The sequence below is a fragment of the Falco naumanni genome, chromosome 11 (genome assembly GCF_017639655.2).
Source record: "Falco naumanni isolate bFalNau1 chromosome 11, bFalNau1.pat, whole genome shotgun sequence".
In the NCBI taxonomy this organism is placed as follows: Eukaryota; Metazoa; Chordata; class Aves; order Falconiformes; family Falconidae; genus Falco; species Falco naumanni.
The window spans coordinates 31,158,702-31,184,780 of NC_054064.1; the positions used below are offsets into that span (position 1 = coordinate 31,158,702).

Genomic DNA, 26,079 nt, shown 5'->3' on the forward strand with positions numbered 1-26,079 from the left:
CCCCAGGGGCTGTATTTAGACTGGCCACAAGCAGGAGCAGCACAAGGGACAACGGACATGACTCAAGGGACTTGGATCGCTGCCCTTTGCCATGCTTTTCACAGGTAACTACACCTGGCATCACGCATGGTCTTTTTTATTTTAGTGTCTGCCACAGCTGAGACCCAAACACGATTTCCATTGGCAAGTTCCGTTTGGGTTTGTATTTTTTAGCTGATTATAATTCTTCTTTGGTGGCTGATATCTGAGAATCGCTTTTGTAGCTGTGCAGTCTTTTTCTCTGTTTTCTTCTGTTTCCTGCTCTTTTTTTGGCCTCCATTCTTGCAGTGCAGTCGGTTTGCTGTCAATAATTTGTGCCATTTTGTCTTTTGCAAGTAACTTGCCCTCAGTGAGCATTAATCACTGCGCAGATATGAAATGGCCCGCTGTTGACATTGCAGGACTAAGTTAGGCAGATGCAGTCACTGAAAATATGTTCATAATGCAGGTGGGTTCCCTTCCATCCTGCCAGCTGCCTCACGGGGAGTCAGCCCTGAAGAGCCCAGCTCTCCCTGTCCGTTCTCATCATGTTGCTCCAGCCAGGCCCAGCTCAGAGCACATGTGCCTACACGGGCCGCCAGCTGCAGAGCTGAACTCTGCAACAGCAGGTACAGGGGACGCAGAGGGAGCGAGGGTTCATTTTCCTTCCTTAGACTTGCATTTGTCAGGGCTCAGAAACCCGCTGGCCAAACCCAGGCAACAGAAGGCTTTTATTTGTTCCCAGGTGATTCTGAAGGCTGCCCAGGATAGTCGGTCCCACAAGGTACTGCCAGGTTCATGACAAGAGGTTGTGGCATAACTGGGTGTGCAAGGAGAGTGTGGACATGCTGGTTGTATACAGCAAAAATGATTCACCTCTGACGGTACAAATCGTTTTGATCCTGCAAGATCCAAGCACTGCCAGTGAAATTCTCTCAGAAATTGTTTCTTTCTCTGCCACCTGCAAGTTACTTCTTAATAAAAGATACAATTCTGTTTAAAAAGCAAAACTAGGGTCCCCAGCTGAAGGAGCGGATTAAGAAGCAAGGGGTGACAGAAGAGTGTAATTCAGATCAGCTACAACTCTGTTGTAGGTCACTCACGAGGATCCTTCTTTTCTTCAAACTGCTAACTGCCGCTCTCCTGGTGAGTGTATTATGCAAGAGAAACAACCTACAGTTTCTTTCCAAGGAGTCTGTATTCACATAGATGGACTCCATCTTTATACACTTAGCTTGGTAGAAATTCCATTTTTTTAGTATTGGCATAGCATAGACTGCAATTCCCAGTTAAATGCAAACAGAAGTTACACAATAACAAAATTACACTTAGAGAACTTGGAAAATAATAGTTTCTGTGCTTTTTTATGTTAGCAGTCAGCACTCAAAAACATCTGGTAATTTTTTTTAAAGAAACAATGCACTTCCTGCCTTGTAGTTCATGGAAAAGCAATTGTTGCAGTTTCCAAAGTATGCATTGTTAAAAGAAACAGCTTCACAAGTTCAGGGACATAATTAAAGACAATGAAAGTTGATGGGAAAAAAAAAATGAAGAAACATCATAACAAAAAGAGTGTAACAAGCAAGAAAATGACTGCGACATAATGGTATGTCATATCTTAGAATTTGAGGGCATAATAAAATATGTTGGCTGAAAATATGTAGAAGGAAAGAACAGTTGGAGACCAGTATTGTGAGCAATAAATATTCATAAAGCTTAATGTACAATTCATATGTAAAAATGAAGTTCACTGACTCCAAGTACTTAGCAAATGTACAGATTATATAGGGACTGATGTGTGGGGTTGTCTGGCACTGTACCAGCGTTTTTAACTCTTTGCAGCTCAACACAAACAGACATGCACACACACACCCCCCAACTTGGGCAAACTTTCTGTAAACTTCCTGCTATTTATATCTTCATCATAAAATTGGCCTTGATCTCTCTGGCTGAACTGGTACCAAGACTTACAAGGAAATCACAAGGAGTGTATGAAGAAGTCTAGGAAGGAAGCGGAGAGTCATGCTGACTTTGTTACAAAGCTTAGATGCACAGAGTTCAAGGAAGCTGTGTACCTTGCAGAGGCTTATACGAAAGTTACCCAGAGATTTGTTCACATTTCTTGCATGATTTTTAAATGCTTTTTTCCCCCTTGCAATACTTCTACATTATAGTTGCTTTTTACTTCCAAGCCAGTGTAACTACCAGTATCGTATTATCTGTTTCAAAATCAGGATTGTACTCATTGCAGAACTGTAAAAAAATCGGTATTCCAGTGGATGTGTAGTCAGCTGTGATAACATGAAGCACTGATACAAGATTTTGTAGTGATACTATCTAACATTCCTTGTGTTATACAAGACTTAGCAAACTTAGCAAATTGTACAGTATGCTAAGTTCTCAAATGAAAATTTTGCTCAGATTGAGCCAAGATGTAAAATGTTAAAGCTCAAGAGCTGTAAAACCCTTCAGCTGCAAGTTGATTGGCATTGTAATTTTAAGCTCTGTTCATAGCTTTAGGCATTTTCAATTCACGCACTTTGTATGAAGATAAGTTACAGAAAAATGCAGCATGAAAGAGTCTAGCGAGTATACAGGGTAAAACTAGCCGCCTAAGTGCTTGCACATCGAATCACTTGGCCACGGCAAGTATTACCGCGTCCTGCTTCAGCCTTTGTCAGCCACAGAACGACAAATCCATCATACGCTGCCTGCAGAGAGAAGCCTGTCATTGCTTGATTAATTTTGACCAAGGACTCCCAAGTCTGAGGCAGTCAGGCCCTTGGCAGCATGCTCTGAGCTGCAGGCCTTGCTGTATTTACCCCATTAGGTGCAATTTGCTGACAAATGTTTATCAGGCAAATTAAAAGACAGGAAACAACCACCATGTCATCAGCTGTTCTAAGTGTCCTACAGAGAGGCCCAGGCTTCATGTCAAATGGAGAAGACAAGCATATGATAGTTCCAAAGGAGCAAATGGCAACTCTTAGGAAAAAAAACCATATGAGACCACCCCAAGTGGAAGATTCCTCACAAGGCAAGAGTCAGGAGTAACTGTATGTCATAAAGGTAACCTGCAAACTAAATATTCAGATGACTGACATAATTTTGCATTTGATGCATGCAGTTCTTTTGGTTCAAGGTGTCTCTTGAGCACTTCTAGACTCCAGTTTCTTGAATGCAGAACCTTTCTGTGCTGTCCAAATCCACCTATGTTGTTCAATTATTTTGCAGTATCTGGCGGCACACTTCTAAAAGGAATCCCTGCAGCCCTAGCACTTTGAAAATAAAGTATTTATGCTTGATATTGGATCCTTTTGAAAACTGAGCCTTAATGGCTGCACTGAGTATATGCCTGTCGTTAAAACCTGGCATCAAGTGTAGGATATGAATGCTTGAAAATGAGGCCTCAAGTCTTGCCTTGCTGTGGACAGGAACCATAGGACTGGGTGATTATTCCTCTTCATTAATGCTAGGTTGTTGGGTTGAAAAATAATATTGCCCTCCACAGTGCTTAGTCTAGTCCATAGATCGAAACAGACTCCACAGTCCTTTCAGGACCCCTACTAGGTTGTGACAGGAGAGGAAGATTTGCTTTGGTGATGTTCTACGTCCTGTCAAGATTGGGCTTCACTTGTGCCTTCAGCCCTCATCTTTCACATCATTTCCACTGCCTGTCATGTCTCTGTACCAGCTGGGATTCCCACTTCAAGAAAGTGCAGAGCCAGCATGGACTGTTCAAATTTGGCAATACCTGGGGTAAAAAACAGCTGCTTCTAAGCTGGAATCACATTTGAAATTTCAGAGGCAAGTTAAAATCCTGGAGTTCAAATCCAAGTTCATATTTGAAAGTTCCAGCCTGACCATCTCTAGTTCTGCTTTGCTTCCTGTATTTCATCCCACACTGCTTTCTACTCCCTGCCAGGATGACTGCAGAAGAACTGCTCCGAGCTAAGGAACTCCAAGAAGCACCTTTACCAGAAAGTGCTGGACCCAGCAGTGGATCGTAACCCTTCCACTACAGTATTGCCAGTAAGTGTGTAAAAGGTAATTCACATAATGATACAAACTAGTTTTCATTGCTGGGTCTCTTTCAATCCTCTGCACTACTAACTGGGTAAATGTGGAGGTATAAATACTCACGGGTCGAGGCTGCCCTGAGAAACACTTGTTGTAATCTCTAATGTCATGTACAATTTGTTTGCTTGGCTTATCTTGTTGCTTTCACAAGAGATGTTATCCAGAAGAACCACCTTCATAAGATAAGATTGGCATTAGCACAGAGGATTTTAATCTCCAGTATAAAGGACAGCGTTCTGTAGTATGTGCCTCTCTGTAGTTTCTCTCTTGCAACTGGACCTTTGTCCAGCTCCGGCAGTTCCACAATAGCAAGAACATTTTCCTTTTATACCCCGCATCCAACCTTCCAGTACAACAGGCAGCGTCTGACTGGGGTCAGGTGAGATTAGGAATTTCCATATTGCTTTTTATGGAGTGTTATCCCAGAGAACTATGCAAAAGTAAAATGCTGGAGGCCTGTTTAATATTTCACGGAGTTGCCTGACATGACGTGTCAAATGATAAATGCGAATGGCTGCAGGGTCATTCAAGTCTAAGTGGGTTTTGAAACGCTACAGAAAATTAGAGGATAAACAAAGTTGCTATTAAGAGCACAAGCTTGTCATTTTTATATGTATCATAATGGTATGTGGAGATGGAGGTTAAGTCTCATCTTTTGTCTGCAGAGAGGGCAGGTTATTGCTGCTAACCAGGGACTATGTTTCCAGTATGTGATCAGACAGGAGCCTACCAAAAAAAACCCCAAAAAAACACAACAACAAAAAAAAATAAAAAAACAAACCAAACAAACAAAAAAATAAAAAAAAAACCCACAAACAAAAAGGAAATTAAGATGCATGAAATATATTTGAGCATATTTAATGTTTACAAGGAAGTTGTCAGAATTAATAAACCCTTTTTCTACAACTGACTCTGAAAGTAAATGTAATTCTTTCATTTTAATACATAGTTTTACTCTGCAAAGCGACTGTGCAAAACCAGAGCCTTAGCTCTTCTATGCTGGTATATACAGCCATGCATGGGCTTCCTAAGAGAGACTTTGAGTCAGTTTCTTTTCCTGTGGGTAGCATCTTATGCTTGAAGCTCCCTGGATTGTTGTTGAAGCACTCAGGAATACAGGCACACTTCAGAGCGCAGTGCTGGCTGCTGTGGACAAAGGCAGCACATAAATGTGGAGTTCCTCCAGAGCTGGTATGGCTTTCAGGGGTTATGAGCGCCAGTTATGCCAGATAAACCAACGTGCACAGCCAAGGGACAGCCTGGGCATGCAGACTCCCGGTGGCACAACATGTATTTTGGTGATGAAGTATCGTACAGGTATCAAACTGTATTTCAACTCTGTTACCCTTCTGGAAATGCACAGTTCTGGAGGAGTGACTTGCTGCATTCTGTTCAATTCTCCTTACCCAGACAACTGCTAACTTCTAAATACAACATCCCGAGGTCTCAGGTGTGAAAGAGGGCAGAGTCTGAGGACAGTAAGATTAGAGGGCACATATAGCTGACAGTGGTGGTTGACATACATGAATGTCAGTGCTGGCACTAACAGCAAAACCAGCAAAGCACAAATAGCATCTAATCAGAAGCAGCACAGCTTGACTTTCAGCTCCCGGGTGCAGTGTGCAGTGTGACAGGTCAGGGGAAAAAAATGAATCAACATTTAAACTGATCAAATTTGACAAGGACCCCAGTGAAAACAAGCAGAACGCTGCACTGCCATTTTGTTGGAATTGTTTTATTGCCTTGGAAAATGCTCTTTGTTCTTAAAAGTAATCAGCAAGTAGTTTCTTGTAAGCAGTATTATAACAAGGAATCTTCACGTGCTTTTTAGTGCAGGGTTTTCTGCACCCACCCTGTCACTGAAAAGGGGATTATTAGAGAAACCGTGTTTGAAATCAAGTATAAAAATGTTCATGATGCTATCTGTTACATCTTATATACTCAGACTAGGGATGTTAAATTTGGCCAAAAGATATTTTTTATGAGCCTTGCTCTGGCTTGTGCTTCTTCCTTTTGTTTTCATTTGTGTGCTTTATGACTCTTCTATTATGTTTCCATATCCAGACCAGTTGGCTGGGCACATGGCTGTGTTTATATTTAAATCCCCATGCGGTATGTATATACTCAGTCTGGCAGCCAGCTTCCCGCTTTTGCTTGAACTTTCATGTTTGACAAACATCACACCTGACTCGAAGAACCGCTTTGACCCAGTGGGTCCAGATCCCGTATCATGATCCACATGGCTGCATTGCTGTGCCTGTGCTCAGTCTCAGCGATGACAACGGGGCACTGATGGATCCCATAGTTCTTCAAGGGCTTTTAGAAAAAAAAACACATGGAAATTAAAATTTGCTGCATGCAGAATCCTTTGTTTAGTAGAACAGGAAAGGAAGGACTCCTCTGAAGTTGACCTATTTGGGCTTCAGTGAATTTTTCATAATATAGACAAAATCCTGTTTTAATCTGGCCTGCTACACAACCTTCTGAGGGAGTCTGTAGGTTTCTCTAAAATACCTCTGTGGTTATTGTTAATTAGAAAGAAATAATATTGCTCAAGGATCGCTTTTCAGTTGAACTTCCTGAACATATGGTTCAAACTGAAGCTGAAAAGGAAAACTTCAGGACAAACTGTATGAATTACTACTAATAATAAAATCAGACATTTTTTATAAGTCCACATTAATCTTCTTTAAAAGCTCTGGGTTGACCACATTTTTTAAATAAAACTTTTACCAGAGCGGAATTTATTAAGAGAGCTCAGCATTGCCTTAGCTCTGCTCCACAGGGCATCAAGAGAAGTTTTATTACCGATTTCAGTCACAACAGACTTAAATCTACACAGAATGGTTTTGATAAGCCCAATGTAAAGTTTTATTGGTTTAAGGCATGAAAAACAGACATGTTACAGAGGCCATTTCTACTATATAAACATAGTCATAACATATATAATGCATTGCACTGGAATCAATGCTTCAGAGTGTGAATGGTGATGTACTTGAGGAAACTAAAGCCCAGCTAAATTTATACAGCTAATGATAATAAAATATATCAAGTTTGTGTATGGTTCTTCTCCTCTGCAGATCTCAAAATAAAGTAAAATATCATTATGTCATATTCACAGATGGAAAAGGGAAAATTAACCAGGCTAGCAAAAGAGGAAAGTTGATGATCTTTGTTGTTATGTCTATCTTTGTATTGAAATTATTAACTATCACAACATTATTTGAAACACGTTTTGAGGCCATACACTTACCATTTGTCCTGGAGTGAGTTATATTCAAAGCATCCTTTTCCTGTATGTTATAAAACACTATTATGAAAACATGAAACAACCTGAAGTATTAAATGGTGTCGCTCATGAGGTAGATGAGCCCTACAAAGTGTCCCTTGCTGTTGGTGATCCACTGATTGGTTGTGGTTTCAGAGCACAGAGATAGCGGCAGTGGTGATAAGGAGTTGTGCTGTGTGAGTAGTCATTTTAGTGTAGAGAAAAATGACACTTCCTAAAGATAAAACTGTGCTTTTATTGCACCAGCATTAACAACACAGCCCCTTGTTCTCCGTTGTGCTTAGGTCTTTTTATAACGCTCTTGCACGGTGGAAGAAGCATCAATGGCTTGTAAATGTAACTTGCACTTGCTTTAAGGTCTCTGTAAAATGCCAGCGCAGTAGAATGGAGCTTTATGGTTCTGACCAGTGTCTTCTGATGTGACTTGCAGTGGCAGTATCAGACAGTACTGCCTCCAGCTGCCTGCCTGCCCCTCTGCCAGAGGCTACTGGTCTCGTGCTGCACAGTCGCCCTGAAGAACCTTCACGGGCAGTTTCAGCCTCATCAGAATATGAACTCCAGTGCTCTTCTGCCAGCCATGCTGTGGGGATGACAGCGTTCAGCAAGGAACCTGATAAGCAGCTGAAGCAGTGAGGTTGTAAACTTCACTTGTAAAGTCAGTGGACGATGTATCTCAGAGGTCTGAGAGAAGTAACATTCAGTCCAAGTATGCTGGTGGCCTTATCCTGCCACCTTTCAGAGCAGATGCAAAACTCACACTGCCTCTAGTGCAGAATGTGGGCCTTAGAAATACTGAAATCCTCTTTATAAATGCAATTATGAACGTAACTCCCTCCACTACTCTATGCTTCATCCTTGTATTCCCTGTGAAAAATCATTTAAATTTTGTAATCCTCACCATATGGCTTAGCAGCCTCAAAGAAGGCATTTAGCAGACACATTTATCTAGAGAATTATGGTTTTACTTAGATTATCCAGTGACTATAAATGCACAGGAGGGGGACAGGAGAGCACACCATGGGTAGCCTCAACAGAAGGACCCTCTAAATCTGGGTCTGTCCATTTCCTGTTAAGACAGATGCTGGACTGGAGCATACATCATGATGAGATGTCTTTGCATATTTTTCTCCTGTATGACCACATGGGTTTACTTGAAAAACAATAAACAGATTATAAGAACGTTTATACACAACTAGAAACTCACTTTTTCAATTAATATGTGACTTTCAGTATATATTATTTTAGTTGTTTATAAAGCTTTTATAGGACTACAAACCAATGTAATTATGCCTTCATGCTCTAGATCACTTCTGTTTTATTTTAGACAAATGTTTTACACGGGAAACAAGTCTGTTGAACCGAATCAGACCTAAGTCCAGTGTGTCTTACTCCCAGTTTTCACCAATATAAATACAAGCAGAGTTAATTTTATGGTATAGCTGGATTTTTTTATTGCTGCTGATTAAAAAGACAAGCTGTCTTCTCAGAAGTGAGTTCACACTTGAAGGTAAGACCTCCTGGGTTTTATGTCTTGAGCTTTCACAGTTACAAACTGTATGATTGTTAGACTGTTGATTTTTGTAATAGTTTTTTTTTTTTTTCACAGTTGAATATACATTGTGTGGTTTTCTGGTGCATTTTACCCATTCCATGAGTTTGTGTTGTAATTTAACAGTATCCTGTGAGATGATCTGTTACTTCTTGTCATCTTAAGACTTCTTTGGTATTTCAAAAGTGGCACATTGTAGATGTGAAAGCAATGAGCAAATAAAAATACAGTTATTGATATAAAGATGGGACTTCTCCTGCTTCTAGTGAGAGCACTTACGTTAATTCCAGGGAGAGGGGCTTGGTCCTGGTTCTTACACAGGACTTGAGATTTCTGTTTGAGGAGTGCTTTATGTAGTACCCTGTATGAACACTGCACTGCCAGTCCAGAGAACTTACCACAGAATAGATGTCCACAGTTGGTTTCTACTGGGAGACAGATGGGGCAGCTGAAGTCACTGTGATTACTATGTTGCCAAATTTGGAGTGACCTGGAAGAGTAGTAGTACAGAGTCTTCAGTAAATTAGTATTTTGATTGACATATTCAGTTCATTAATAATAATTTACTATTATTAGCAGAGAGTCACAGAAACTAAGTATAGCTGTCACACAGAACTAATCATTACCGTATTTCTTCCTCCTTTGTAGCTATGCCTATCACTTAAATATACTAAAATCAAGTCCAGTGTGTTCTCTGCCTTCCTTGGGTGGCAGAATGGTACTCTTAGTGTATGCCATAGGCTACGTAGCAAAGAGACTCCTTTATTTAAGTAAATAAATTGCTTCCAATCAATCCTTCCCTTTGCTTAGTGAAGTCTATAATTAAAAATAATATTGAGCTTTGGTTTTAGAGTGGGAAGCTAAGAATTCTGTAAGCCTCTGAAATGATAAAGAGGCATTTTAAATTCCAAAGTGTATTATCATATTTCTGGAGGGGAAAGACTGAAGGATGTACGTTAGTCTTCCAGTCTTTGTTCCTAAATCATTGCCTGTAAGCAGTAAAAGCCTGTTTGCCAATATATTCATCTATTCCAGGATGGCTTGATACAACTGGAGACAAAATAGCTGTTCTTGTTATTGATTCCTTACCACATGGAAAGGTTTTGCTACCTTTATTATGATGCATTAGCTGGTCTGTAATGGATGATGGACCTGCCTTCTTAGTTTTAGCACACTGTGGAGAAACTTACATCTGACCATATGTTTGACTGCCGTAACTACGATGAGATTAGTCTTTGAAGAAAATGTAATAATGGTGTGGTTAGTGTCCTTTCTTTCTCAAGATAAAGTTATTTCAACGTTTCTATCAGTCCCAGAACCAGAGGAGCACTTCTGAAATTGGGAGGGAGCTTCCAAGGAAGTTCCTTTATTTTAAGGCAGCATCTTGAAGGTTATTGACTGTCCTCCACTGCCTATGCAGGCTTAGTGAGGTTTAACAGGAGACGGTGTAAATTACAGCTTTAATTTGTATTTTGATCAAAAAATTATGAACTTCACATGTTTCTTAACTATCACAGAGGTCCAGCATTATAGGGAATGGGTATTATTTTTGCATTACTGAAGTCAGGCATTCAGATGAGACAATGGCGTACTTTGAGATTACAGTATCACTGTATGCCTGCTGTCCCTTGTTGCCCGATTTGGATTTTTTCTTATTTGTTTTTCATATACCTGACTGGCACCTATCTATTTTCCAACACCTGGTTGGTACCTGGCACCTGATGACAGATCAATGAATACACTTCCAAAGATTTGATGTATTTATAGAAGTTTTTATAACGAGAAAATTGAATAGATTCTGTATTTTGCATGTCAAATACTGGAATATTCAGAATTAATTTGAAGACTCAAGCTCATTTGACAATAGACAAAGATATTTTAAAGTAATTATTTTTTCTAATGTAGTATTTCTAAGAGAGATGCCATCATCCAGCTCTGCCAAATGAGTGTTCAGGAAACCGGGTCTCTTGCCAGAGGCATGTCTACAATTACGAGTTCACCAAATCAGTAATTTTAAATCAGCACCTTTAATACCAGCCCTTCCTTCCTATAATGAGGATCTGTAAATTAGAAGAACTGGAGGTTTTAAAACAACACGCCATAACTACTGAGAAAAGTCTTTCTCCTTTACTTTTTGTGAAGTTATAAAGGTATTTGTTTCTGATTCTCAACAGAAATATTTCAGATGCTGATGGCATTTACGCTGTTTTCAGATTTTCCTCTCTATGCACTGATAAGATTATCTCCTACTGAGATAACAACCACACAATAGCCCAACAAAGCTGGGATGAGTGGATATGAATAACATAAACAGAGCAAGGATCTGATTCCAGTCCAGTACACTGACACATGAACTCCAAATAAGCAGGTTTTAACACAATCCTAAAAATTCATATGGCACATCACATTCCTAAATTTTTACTTCCCATGCAGTAGTGGTGGGGTATTTGCTGATTCAGAAGAGCATTATTTCAACTGATACAAGATGCAGTAAGTTTTCATCAGCTGAGGAACTGCCCTAGAGCAGTTGTGTTTATAAACACTGCATACATGACATAAGCTGATTAGGTTTCTACTCTTTATTTGTGCAGAGTAATAATACACACATATCTTTAGCTTGTCTCATACAACAAAGGGAGCCAAATGTGTTCCTGATTATGCAATAGATACCAAGTCACAGGAAACCCAGCATTCCCAGACCATAATCAATGGAAATTCTGAAAAGCTCTCTTGCGCTTTGCAACCTCAAGAGGTTTAAACTGCTCCTGTATTTTGTATCAGAATGTGTTGTACAGTAATTAACTTACTATATGACTCCTAGGGGACAAATGATTATAGTTTTTTTCCAGATGACTCATCTTCTGCTGAGTTACATGAGCAAGTGCACAGAAACAGAGTTTGTGCTGTTTAGAAAATAGGAAAATTGAATGTTGATGCATTGCCATATGATACCAGTCCTGGCTGCTGAGGTAAGCTACGAGGTAAAGGGGCTGGAAACTCATCAGCCGAGTGCAGGTCCCTGTTGAGACCTTGAAAATGCTCAAGCTCTGCTCTCACAGCACTTCAGTTTGAGTTAGGACTACGAATTTGAGAAAAGACCCAGACAATGACCCTGCACTAACAACACTAGGTGAAGGATATGTGCATGTATACAATGAAGAAAAATCATTCAAACCCAGTACCACAAAACAGGGGGGCTTTTTATTTTCTTTTTCTTTGAGTGACCCAAGGTGGGAAACTCGACCAGCTCTTGCAGTATGACTAACAGGTGGCAGATTCAGAGGAAAAAAAAATAAACGGGCAGTTCTTTACATATGCAGTTAAGCAGTGGACATTCTTAGGGATACTGGAAATTTGAGTTCAACAGGTGCTATGCATCAAGTACTATTAAAAGCAACGGTAGCACCTGACTGAGGAAGTTCCTGAACCATAAATCACTAGATGATGAAAGAGTATTCTGGGGAAGCATCATTAATGTTTCTTTATTCTTCTTTAGGCATCCATTGCTGCAGAGAGGGCAGATTGCCCTGGTTTTGAACTGGTATAGCCATTCTTAACAGAGCATTTTTTTGGGGAAAAAAAGAGACTTGGGGTCACCTTCGGCAAAGACATCAGTGACTTAGCCTTGTCCTGAGTAGACAGGCTAAGAAAAACATGCCACATCTTTCATTTATTTTTAATAGATTATATGCACATAATCAAATTTCTCATTTATTGGGTCCAAGAACTCAAAATGGTGTTCAAGTTGACTTTATCCTGGTTATAAGGGGACCACCCAGCTGGACCTGATAGAAACAGAAGACAGATGATATCTGACATAGCTATGAGTCTGCCAGAATTAATTTACCCGTTTCAAAATCTTGAGCCAGCCTTTGAACATTTGAACTAGCAGATTGAATTAGCAATTGAAACAGTGATTATGGCAGTTAGTATTTTGTGTCTTAAAATAAATATTTAGTGTGATTGCATAAAATGACAGATTTTTAGGGAGCTTCCTCTCATGCAGTAGTTTTCTACATGTAGTTACAAACAGCACAATTAAAATTGTCATTTCAGTTAACATTTTAGGTGGGAAACTCTGAGAGTGCCCATAAAAGCTACTGTTTCATAGCCTTGTGTTTGAATCTTGGTTCCTATCTCCCTTTTGAAAATCCCAGGCCTGGACAATGCCGTACTGATACTGTGCAGTACTTCTGATGAGTAAAACGGGGGCTATGGAAGTAGTTTTCTAAGTAGCATACTGAAATTAGGCTCCTCTGCCAGAAACATCTCTGCTGTGGGAGAAGTGAGATAAACTTGCATCATTTCTCAGCAGAAGCATCATGTTCTAGTACCTTGATTAGCTGCAGTCAGATTAGAGTGCCACAAAGCTGGCACAGAAGATCAAGTTGGGAAGTTCCTTCAGGATTCATACTGCTCACACTGGTGAAGTTTGAAATGAGTCTGTTCCCAAATCTGAGATGGAGGGAAACTGAAGAATTCCTCATACTTTAAAGCCCCACAACTCCCATTATGTTATATGAAGATACCCCAAGTCAAGATTTTCCATACAATTTTCTTAATTTTGAACAGCTAATGTCAGCTTTTGTCTAAGAGTAATTTTTAAAACCGATAAAATATTGGTGTTTCTAAGCCATGTTCATGGGAATCATGCTACAGCCAGAATGGGATGGTAAAATGTATAGTCCAGTAGAAGCCAATTTACTTCATTTGGTGGAAACAAAACAAACAAAAAACCCACAACAACAAAACAACACACAACCAAAACCAAATTCCAAAGTTCAGAAGCAAATTATTGTCAAAACCAGACTTAGACTCCAAAGATCCAGAGAAAGCCTTAAACTCTGCCACCTCAAATTTTAAGTACCGCAATACCTATCTTGTGGGTATCTTCCCCATCATGAATTCCCTACTCCAGAGTTAGACTCCTGAGCACCTTATCCAGCACAGACAGAGACTGAGACAGGTAAGGATTATACCTAAATCACCCAGGCCAAGTACTGGAGATGCCTGTCACTAGCCAACAGTAATATTAAACACAGGGCATGTCTCAACTCTTACGTTGTAAAGCTGGGGACCCAGCATCCTCTCAAATGCACCAGAGTATTCTTTGAAAGAACTGGGCAGGGCTCTGAATTTTCAAGAGGTGGCACTGGTCACCTTTTAATTAATTCTCAGTGGTGAAAGCCATCACCCACATAGGGGATGCTGGCATAGTGCTCTCACTGACCAAATTGGTTCGATCACCGTGTCCACTGAGAAAACCCTCACCACCACACCAATGCACACCAGCAGCAGTTTTCACCAGACCATGCGCCTAAATTCAATAATGGACATAAAGTGACTCCCTATGTAAAAAGTACAGAAGGAAAATGAACGCCTCCAGGTTCACGAACTAGCAAGAAGAAAGCTGAATGTACTGTGACATACATGCTTATATAAGACAGATGACTTTTGAAGACTTTGATTAAGATTATAGGGATTGCAATGGATGACGATGTATTTTATGTCAAATTTTAAATTTGCTGGGTGGCAAAGACTATGGAAAGTTTATGTGTTTATTTTTAAATAGTTTTAAGTTTTTCTAAAATCAGGCCCTTATGTTTATATTCCTTTCTCAGTGAGCACCACAGCTGTTACTTGTTTTTGGGGTCAGATTTGCAAAAGAATTCTCCATGTAGGTATCTCATTAGGGGCCAGGCTTTCTGTTCAAGGCCAGAAGCTCCCTATATAACAGTCAGATTTTTGAAAAATAAGGAGATCTTTTCAAATCTGGACACATCTTTTGGCTTAAAATGAAAGCTGAGCATTTCAGAAAATAATTATAGTACAACTATATACAACAAATAATTATAGTACAACTCTGCAGAATCAAGTCTATTGTACTGAAATACAGCCACTAGATTTGATAAATGTTTAATACTTGCATGCAAAATGAAAGGTGTGATCACGTTGTTGATTATGTTGCCAGAAGCTCCTTGGTATAAACCTTTATCTCTCTGATACACCTCAGCTCACAACATCTTTCAGTTCTACCACAAGGAAATTTAATTTTAAAGCATGAGTGATGAGTTCATTCTCATCAACATGCTTGAACAGAAAGAATTAAAGTTTAAAAAGCACTTAGCAGATTCAAGTGCTAACAAATATTTATTTATGTTTCCATGAACATGTGCCATTATTTAGAAGTAAAAGAGACCTTGCTTTGAGGTTCAGACTTGTTAGGAAGGCATAATACTGTGTGACCTCTTGGTCAGATTCCTTTGATAGGTGAGCAACTGCTCTGTGCCTCAATTACAAGGACAATTAAGATGATCAGGGAGGATACACTGGACAGCTCATTCTTTGACAATACATATTTATCCTAATCACAAGGCAATTAAAAACATGACATATTTTAAAAGGAAGAATCAGTTCATGTAGATTTTCCAAAAGTAATCTCATGATTAAAAGTATAAATAAATACTTTGGTTATTTATTGATATCATTCTAATGAACACTTCCTACCATGGTTCAGAAGAACTACACAAAGTTGGGCTTACCATTCCTCTTTCCAGAGATGTCTGAGAGGACCTGAATGAGTTACACCAGCTGATAGTGGTGGTGTAAAATCATTCATTAAGGCCAGCTACGTGTCTTTGTCAACTTAGTTGCTCAATGGCAAGGATCTGTCAGGTTTTCTAAATTATGGTTATGAAAGAAATGTGGTGGTTTGGGTTTTTTCCCCTCAAGTAAAGCAAATCTGCTAACAAAGCAGAGGACTCCTGGGAAATAAACCCAACAGCCCTCCCTTTCTAAAACATTGTAGAAATCTCCCTCCAAAAGACGTTCAACATAATTGAAAAGATACTTGAACCTAATTTAAAAATTGCATTACTATTTTTAAATATTAACTTGATCAAGGGCACACTACAGGTATTTTGATCATCTGATAGAGTAGCAGCTTATCAGTACTGTTGTAAAAGGCTTAAAATTTGCCAGACACTTATGATACTCTGGAATTGCATAACTGCAGAATTAGATTGTGTAATACAATATTGCCAATTGTCAAGTAAAGTGGGGAAGTTAAGCAGAAAGTCTAACATGCTAAAATAATTTTAATTGATGGGCATATATACATGGGACTTAAGAAAGGCTTGACTTCTGTTAATGCAGCAAAATTAATAAGGAAACCTGTTAAGGGCTTGGTTTTTGTGCAGTGTTAACCATCCTGATCCTGATTCAACAAGGCATTGAAGCACATGCCTAATTTTCAGCCCTCAGGTAACACATAACCTCTTACGGAGGGGTGGAACGGGAGTCAGTAATATTGGAACAGAAATACACTTAGAACAAAAATAATGCCCCTGGCATTCCTGCTGAAGCACTGATAAGCTAAACAAAGCACTTTTCAAAGACTAATAACCGGATGGGATTTGTAGCATAAACAATGCTCCTTGTTAGTCACCAGACCCCAGGGCATCTTCCTCACTTTGTTACAGATAAATTGGCAACAAATGAAATGCTGTATGTGATTTCCTGCCCTGGGTATGCATGTGTGCTCGCATGCTAGTGTGATAGCTGTCATTTATTATTTATCCAAGTATGTATACAATTCTACAGTGACATTTAATTACTTATTAAAGGTGCCAGACTGACAGATGCAGAAGCTGGAGCCGTTACTTTATCCACAGAACTGACACAGTCTAAGCAGTAGCATCCTCTCCAGGCTGTTCTAGTAAAGTGCTTTGCCCCAATGTACTCCCCAAATATCTGAGCACAGCTCCTTCTCTCCAACCTTTTCCCAGCTACTTTGCTCAATTTAACTCTGTTAAATTCATAAAGGCTGCTAACAAAGATGTCATTTATTCCTGTGATTATTTTAGACAGGAATGTTTATACACTGGAAAATTGGTCTGAACACATTAAATCTGTTTTAGCTAGGCCATTTGAGCAATTGATTAGTACTAACTCAAAAAAGGATCTGAATGGTTTTAATACAGAGGTAAGCCCCCCTCTAACTAAATAATAGCAAAAATATTATAAAAGTTTTGTGAAGATGAAATGAGCCCAGATTTCCTTCTACTTGCCAGGGGCTGTATGCATAGCACTATGGCTCTTTTGCAGGCGTTATGCCCTTACCTAACAGACACACTAGTCTTGGAAACTGGATGCTAAATTCTGCATTGTTTCAATAAGCTGGATTTGAGTTCCATTTTTTATGTCACTCTAAACCTATTATTGCTCAAGTTACCATTACAGTTCAAAGCACTTCCCCCTGCCCCATGCACAGCTAGATGCAGAGCAGCAGAGAATATGCAGTCTTCTTGCATTTCCATCAGCACCCAGTCTTTAATGGGGAAAGTGAGACTCTGTTAAGCTTAACTCATGGAATTTGACCATACCCGTTTGCCAGAGAAAGACTGTTAAATAATAGCAGGTTCCCTTCATGTAGCTCAAGAATATTTTGAGAAAGATCATAGACACAATAAAATTATAATCTATACATTACATCAGTAAAACCATGATTGCCCGAGGCCAGTTACTCCTATTGCCTTGCCAGCCTCTTTGGTCTCAGAACATGCCTGAAAGTTACAATCCCAGATCCATTTAGTCTAACTGTAGGTTGGGATTTTTGGTGCTAGATCTTTGGTTGAGGCTTTAAAGCACAACTACATTGCAAGTGATACTGTTTGCTGATAATAAGCTTGTCATTTTGGCTTTGGAGTTTGAGCTGGCAAACACTTAGTGCCCAAGTTATTTTGCATAGTCGAATAGTCCCATCAAAGCCAACAGGTCTGTTCATGCCAATCACTCGTATTATTGCATTATTCATTCCCAATTTTACAAACCAAGTTTCTTATTCTACTCTGCAAAAGCCTAACTAAAAACTGGGCCTGAGAAATATAAAGATGGGATTGAGAAGTATGAAGATGTGAAATAACACTTCCTAGCAATGTTCTGAAGCAGGGCCTACGTAATGGCATTTGACACAAATCAAGGGGAGTTCGACTGAGGTGGAGTTTTGCATTATGCACTCCCAGTGTGTCCCAGCTGTGACCTAATTCCGTCTTGGGATGTAAGAGTGGTGGCTGCTGGATACGTAGGCAGGCTTCACAGTGTTCTGCTAAAACGAGGAGCTAAGCCATCAGAACCACTGTGAACCTGGTTCCTATGCAAGAGCAAAACATACCAGACCAGCTGTCAGTGAAGAGCATCAGGAAAGCAAGACAGAAATCTCTTCAAATGGCAACATAAGCAAATGACTAGTAAAATCAGGCAATAATAACTTCTATCTTTAAAAAATGATCCAAGTGCAAAACGTAGTTTTGTTAGAAATGCCAATAAAAATAACTGCAACCTCCCTGGCACTGCTTAGAGAAAGCAATCTGTCAACAAGAGACTCGACCCCCCTGCTGTAGGAGTTGGCTTTCACTCTTTGAAATATGCTGTATCAAGAGAACCTTAAAATATGAAAGAAAATGTGTTCAAATTTTTTAGGCAGACAGAGACTTATTTTCAAAGAAAAAAAGGAAAATCACATTCATATAAAAATGATGGAAAATCTGAACTCAAATTTTGTCAGGTGCATGCTAACTAGCTTAATATAGAAGAGTTGTGGTATCAGAACAATATATCTCATGCTTTACATACCTATAGCGCTATCCTACTCTGTGTAGCTATGGTTGGGGTTTAGACATTTCTGTGTTATTTTATAGCAAGTGATAGCTACAACATTTTTCACCTAGTGTTTCTATTTTTGATCACTTTCCTTCTCCAACTAAAGAACACTACTTAAATACTCCATTTAAAATCATGTATTTTAGTAATTTTCCCCACCAACTTACAGATGTTGAGAAAGGAATACTCTTTAATGACTGTTAATTTCCCACTTAAAAATAATAAGTTATTAACGTTTTATTCAGTGAATCTTCTATGCTGATGATAATGCTTCTGAAAAACAAGATACTAGTATAAAATAGGTACAATGGGATGCAGTTTTGAAAATTATTTTGTGTTTAGGGAGATTAGAGATATTACCAGAATTAGTTTCTCTGTCCAAGACTACATACAGTACCCTGGCACAGAACCAAGCTAAAGGGATTACTTCTTTTTGGAAATAAAGTTTGTGATTTCCCTGATCCTGAAACTAAACATGCTCATGAGCCTACTCATGGAGTAATCTCAGACTGCGGTGAAAACTGGAGGTATTTGGTGCACAATATTAAATAAGTGCAAGTACAATCTCAGGATCAGAATCTACAAACCAAACTGTCTTCTTGGGACACAGGACCACCTACCAAACCAGCGCCTTAAGAGTTACAGCGTTGCCCTGCTTTTCAGTGCACCTGTGGAAACGAGATTTGAAAGTCTGAATGCGGATTTGCTTGTGACAAATAAGTCTCTGTCACAGCTCACATCCTAGTACTCATTTTCTTGTTAAGGCACCAACTGAAATTGTATCTGAGAAATTTAATATATGTGAACTTGTAAAGCCAGGAGCTGCTACCATGACAGTGCAAACAGTTCCATGATGTCAATTAACGTCAGCCAGCTAATACTGGAATTGCCAAAGCCCACTTTCGCTTGTGACCTTGTTCACTGAAAAAGATAAGAGTACTAAAATAGAAGTGCAGATATCTGTGAGAAAGTAAACAAAAAGCCAGAAATAGAGAAACATAGATATGAGATTGACAAACGTTAGGGAAACAACTAAGGCAGCGATAGAGCATGCTAGGAGGAAAAGTTACAGTGACAAAGTGAGGTCTCGTTGAGGAAAAATGTTGTCGTAGAGGTGTAAATATTTTCTCCTGCTGGAGTCACCATTCATAAAAGTTCCCGAATCTGAGGTGTTTCCCTGAGGTAACTGAGGTAGATCATTCCTTAAAGATGTTAACCATTTACTCTCCTGCTCTATGAAGCCAAAAAGTACCGTTACAAAGATCTGGTCACAGCCTTTTTTTATAAACATAGGTAGTTTTCCACCTCTGACCTGCTTTGTTTCCAGTATAGCTTTTTATGGAATTTAATGAGATATCACAACTTCTGTTATAAGCGATATATAACTTCTATAACTTATAAATAAGGCTCTGTGGCATTATTTCCACCTTTTTTCTACACCCCCCACCCCCCAGAATTACATTATACTAAAGCAGAGATAATCCATCATTATTTGCATTCATCTTTTCTAGTTCTTTAAGGAGTGACCAGGTAAGGTACTCCTCATATAGTCTATCTTGTCTTTTTCTTTTTTGACTCTGCAAAGTCAATTTCCTTTCCCCAGGAAAACTGAGAAACAGTGGACTGGTCAGAAATATTCACATGCATAATTTCAAAAAGAAGCCACATCTCTTCAGAGCCTGTGGCTCTGAAGAGTCCCTAAGGCAAGCTGCTTAAAAATTGTGTCAGATCAAGTCCAAGCAGCCTTCCTGTCCAGTCAGCTCCTTTCCCCTTCTCTTGCTAATAAAAGATAAAAAACTGTCTACAGGGATCCTGCCAGGTTTTGTTTATTTTCTTACATGTGAGATTAACATAGAGACCTATTGCAATTTAGTATTCTCTGTAATAAAATGTGATCTGCATAGCTTGTTAGCAATATTGTTAAATTAACATCTGTTTCAGTTCATCAATACTTACTTCACTGACATATGATAAACCTTAACTAACATTTGTAAAGTACTTGCCATTTTTTCCTGAAACTGCTATAATAGATATTATTATTATGTATAACAGGTGTACATGCATTTGTACTCCATATACACACTGACAGTATCACATGGGCTAAGGTAACTATACCTGAGAGTCTGTAACCAAGGTCCCCAGAAATTACTCCAGTCAAAACTAAATTCATTGTAAAACAGCCTTCCTAGTTTTAATGAGATGACTATTTCTTACCACCATTAAGTCAGTGGGGATCAAAGAAAATGTTCATTAAGATGTGCTAAAAAAAGTGTAAAGAAGAGCATAAATGGCGCAGGAATTCCAGGAATCCCACTGGCTTAAGCAGTCTTTTATTAAAAGCGAGTGTTCTCATAGTTGAATGACTTCCAAGAAAGGGCCTCAAGTGATGAAAGTATTTCCATCTAATGTGAAAATACTTGAAAGATGCTTATTCCATGTGAAAATATTTCTACCTTTCAGAAAAGCCTGGATACAAGACTCCTTTGATGAATACACTCTCTTAAAAAGTATTAATTTTCAAAATTAATATACAAAATATCCAGAATTCCTACTATTTTGATAATGAATAGATAATAATTACTTTCATCTCCTATAACAGTCAGACAAAATATTTCAAGAGTATTTAACAAAACAGACACTTAAGTTACCTAGTGAAAAATTGTACACGCATCATCATGACATTGCTCCCATTTCCCTCAGGGCATAATTGACCTGGAAAGTACCATAAAGCCTCTTTAGAGAAAAAGCAATGGGATCTCCTTCAAACACAGCACAGTAGCCAGTGATGTTGGCCAACTGTGCAATATAGACATATGCTGTATACCCTGTATCTTCCTACTCGCCTAAAACACCAGTAGCAATACCTCCTGCCCCCAACAAAACCCACAGAAAAGCATAGGCACTAACACTGAAACAGTCACCTACCCCAACCATCAGGGCTGTCTCTTTTTACTGTTTCTGGTTTTAGCCTTTCTTTCTACCTCCTCGAGCTGTTCCTCTCGGGAACTAAGGAAGTAAGCTGGTATCACGTGCCCAAACAGCTCCTTTTCAGAGTATGATTTTCTCTGTACTTCCGCCTGCCCTGCCAGTTACATGTCTTGTAAAATGCAACTCATGGAGAGATTGGAAAGCAATAATGAAGTCATTCCCTGCCCGCTTTAACACCTGAATGGAGTAAGCAAGTGATTGCTATGACTCCTACAGCTGACACAGGTCTCTTGGGCAACTTTCTAAGGAGCCCGCAGGCCCTGGGGCTACAGCTGTAATCTCAAGGCTGTGAGTGCTGACTGCTAGTGACCTCCTGGTTTTGGAAGCCTGGACAATCTCTTGTGCCATCAGGAAACACAAACCTGCGTGAGACCAGCAAGGTATGGGTAATTTTTAGCCGGTCAAATAATGTGAGTTCATATTAACGGCTTTTTTCTTAATATTTTACGATTTTTAGGTGTTAGTTATGCTAAATAATCTTTATTTGATAACAGTAACTTCTAAATTGGACACATTTGAGAATAAACAGATAGCCAATGCCTTTTTCGTGACAACATAGTAACTTCCAATACACATATAGCTTGATTCTAAAGGAAGTAGGAATGTATATGCCAGGAAGATGTAAGAGATTATGACAGGATGTGAAGGGACACGTGGCCCAGAGAATACAGCATGTATCAAATCAGTTTGTATTGTGTAATGATTAACTCAACACATTTTGGCAATTGGTGAGTTTCTAGTTTCTACATTTGAAAAATTCAAATATGCCTCTGTGCCACAGAACATCATGAGGCTTATTTAATGCTTCTAAAACTTCTGGAAGATCGTTGGGAAGTGCAGACTTCCATAAATTACATTAGCTACTAAATATGACTGAAAAAATGGTATTTTTCATCTCATGTATTCTAATGGTGAGAAACATGCAAGTTACATAACTAACCACCAAGTGTCACTGTTCGGTATTTTTACATTCTGACGTCTTTGTTCCCAAGTGCTCAGAAAATCCCTTTTCGATGCAGTCCTGTAGATTAGTATTTTCCAACAAGAATATTTTTAAACTACAACAGACGTGCATATCTGCCACACAAGATATGGGAAAACTCAAGTGTCTGGATATGTGGCTTTCTTGAGCAAGCCACCAAATAATGTCCGAACTAAATATTGTTCATATTATTGAATATAATAATGTAAGACCCATTGAAAATAAAAAATCCTTAGGAATCAGATTTATAAGCCTAGCAACTTAACTTACTGTAGCAAATGCCATTCTTTTTTGTTAAGGAAGGTAGACAACCCTTACTGAAAGACTGCCAGATGCTTTGTCAAGAAGGCAAGGGATTCATTATCAAAAAGAGTGAACACATTTTAATTAAGTTCCTGTTGCAACTAGTACTTTAACTTGACTTTTAAAATGTAGTAACAGTGGACATTAGACATCAGGAGACTGAACTGCAGTCCTGGCATGAGGTGCCAAGCTAGTCTTCCCCATTTCTAGAATGTTAATATAGGTCATAATCTTTGATTCACACAAAACCAGAATTTGCTGACACACATTCATGTAAGCTGCAGCTCATGAAGAAATTTTCAGGCTTAAAAAATAAAACCAAACCACTTGACTCTACATAACTTACATAGCTGCCCTTCATCTGCCCCACAGCAGATCTCTGAGCATAGTTTGCCAGTGCTGTTGTGTTCCTTGTGCCCCTGTGCAGCTGCAACTTGAAAGATGTAAAATAGCTACACAGATTTCCGTATGTACTTGTATTTTGGTTTTTTGTAGAGTTCAGTATGCTGTAAACATAGCTTTGCTTAGAAAGATCCTTGCTGTGTGCTAATACGAGTTTATCTGGGTGAGCACTCAGTCATTTGGAGTCAGCTGTTTGACGTGGATGCACCAACCAGGAGTGCATGGGTCAGCCAATCTCTTCTGACATAACCCCAGATTACCAAACCTGTGTAGCCTGCCTTGTCTTTCAGATGAACGCCTCTCCCACAGATACCAGCCAAGCTCCCTGTGCTATCGACAGTCTGTAATACCTTTCCAGCATAGCCATCCTATATAAATAATATTTTCCAGATGCTTTTGAATGAGGAGCAACCCTGAAACAGGGGTCTTAGCCCTCTAGTAGAAAGCTGTTCTCTGCAGTAGTTTTTGCATGTATGGAAAACAACCCCACTGAAACAGAGTATGTTGTCAGGGCCCCAAGTGCACAAACAGACCTGAATAGCCTCAGTTGGTTGCCTCCATCCACACCTGCTGCCCTGGCCCACTCTATTTAAGCTCAGCCTTACGCCTTCAGCGGAGTCACAGTCATGCCTGTGCCTGGTCATGGACTCCACTGATGTGGACTTGTGACCTGTGGACTGAATTCCCAGCTTGACCTCAGAACTGCCTTGTTGCTGTGCACCTGCCTGGTGATCATGGGACTGTGCCTGAACTCTGGCTGCTCTCTCTTAGCCTGACCCTGACCGGCGGGTTACCTTCCGGGCTTTACCTTGTATTTGCCTCATCACCATAAACTTGCCTGATCATCTGAACTCGGGGTTGAACAGCCCTGGCCCTGCCTGCTCGCCTTGCTTGGATACTGTGGGATGAGGCCCTGGCTGGTGAAGCCCCTGCCCCACTGGCTGCATTCTCCCTCTTGGCTCCATATTCCCTAGAAGGCAGTGGGCTTTTGCTGCTCCCTGGCTTATGTAGCATAAACCCAGGATAAAAAGGAGTTGCCTGTAGACACTGTATAAAGAAAACAAGTGTGAGAGGTTGAATCTGCAGAGAAAGAACATACGAAATCAATAACTTGAAATGCAGAATTATGTTTCTGTGAAATGGGACATAGGAAACTGGGTGAAGGTTGGTAGTAAGTGACACATGCTATGATGTTCCTGAGAGGGAAAAGACATGAAATTACAGAAAGGAGAAACAGTAAGCAAATGATGAGGGGTAAAAAAAAATAAAATTAGCAACAGCTACCATAAAAAAGCAAAAATATTAAAAACCTAAAATGAGCACACTCAACAGTACAAATCCTAGCACAGAACTCTGTGGGATTTTATAGTAAAAGCTTTTATTCCTTACTCTATTTTTCATAAGGATTTCTGATAATCTTTCATAGCAACCAAATCTCTTTAAGAACCTTCGGTGAAGGAAACAGTCAAAGGGTGTCCAGAAATTAAAGTCTACTTTCGAGCTTTTATCAATTCCGGACAGCATTATAAGGAGATAGAGTCATGTAAATACTGTCCACGTCATCCACCACAATTTTAATCTCTGTGAGTCAAAGTAGAATCAGTAACAGAAAATTAAAGCATGTATCTTAAAGCAGGATAGCCAAAAAAGAGCGTATGGTGCCTATAACAGCTATTATTCCAGTTAGTCAATTCTTAGACTGACCTAAACACTGATGTGTTTAATGCCATCCTGCACATTTCAGTAGGAGGCAATGTAAGAATCTTCAACAGAATCAGCTAACAAAAAATAACTGTTCAACTCAATTAGTAAAAGAGGCTGTTGGAGAGAAAAGTTACTGAAGGTCTTGTGCTGAAACAGCAAAGGAGACAGAGTAATCACATCTTCCTAGTGTAAGGTACTTAAGTCTTTTCTCTGGGGTGTGTGAGGCAGGGTATTCAAGATCTGAACCAGGCATACCCAAGATCTGATAAAATAAGGAAGGTTTTTTCTATGAAACAAATATAGCAGAAGAAAGCAAGTTTTTTTCTGAAACGGACCAAAGAAAGAAGTACTTTTACATCATGTAGTGAAATACCAAAGATGAACATGCACGGTGCCTGTCTGGTGGTGTTTGATGTACTGTGCAGGCAGTCATTACAGGGCTGCCGGTGAGCCTGGGCAGCATGCCCTGCACACTGCCAGGGGCGTGGAAGCCTTGCTGGGCAGGAGCTCGGCAGCGGCCCTCGAACTGCCAGGCCTCCTTCACCACCCGGGCTAGCAGGGTGAGCACTGCCACCCAGGAGACGCTGGGCTCTAGTGGGTTTTGGCTGGTTCTGATAACAGCCTATTAGGCTAAGCAGAGGGGAAAAATGGCAGTATGAACTAAAAAGAGGCAAAACTGCCACTGACCTTCTCAATCCCACCTGTGCCACTGGGCGGGGCATATTTCCCCCCAGCCTGGAGAATGTGTGAAACAATTGCTCACCAGCCTCGTGCTTAAGGGCCTTCCATTCTTTGCCTCCCCAGAAGGACGAACTTACATTTTTGCCTCACTTAACGACAGTATTTTTCAAACAATTCTGTATCCTGCTCTGAAAGCAACATTTGTGGCCGGTACAGGCACACTAACCTACCTACACGTTAGACACAAGTAAGCCTGAGCCAGGCCAGCAGCTCTTCACCCCGTCACCTCCACGGCAGCGCCTGCGACCACCAGAAGGCAGCCGCGGCCCGGGCCGCCGGCGCGCGAGGAGGCAGCGGCCGCCATGTTGAGGCGGAGCGGCGCCTCCTGCGCGGGCCCGGGGCCGCGGAGGGCAGGCAGGGGCT

At 40.0% G+C, this 26,079-nt stretch overlaps 1 pseudogene; it reads right to left on the reverse strand.

Moving 5' to 3' along the window:
- LOC121095712 lies at positions 1-26,020 on the reverse strand (annotated as a pseudogene).
- Between the last annotated feature and the right edge of the window lie 59 nt (positions 26,021-26,079).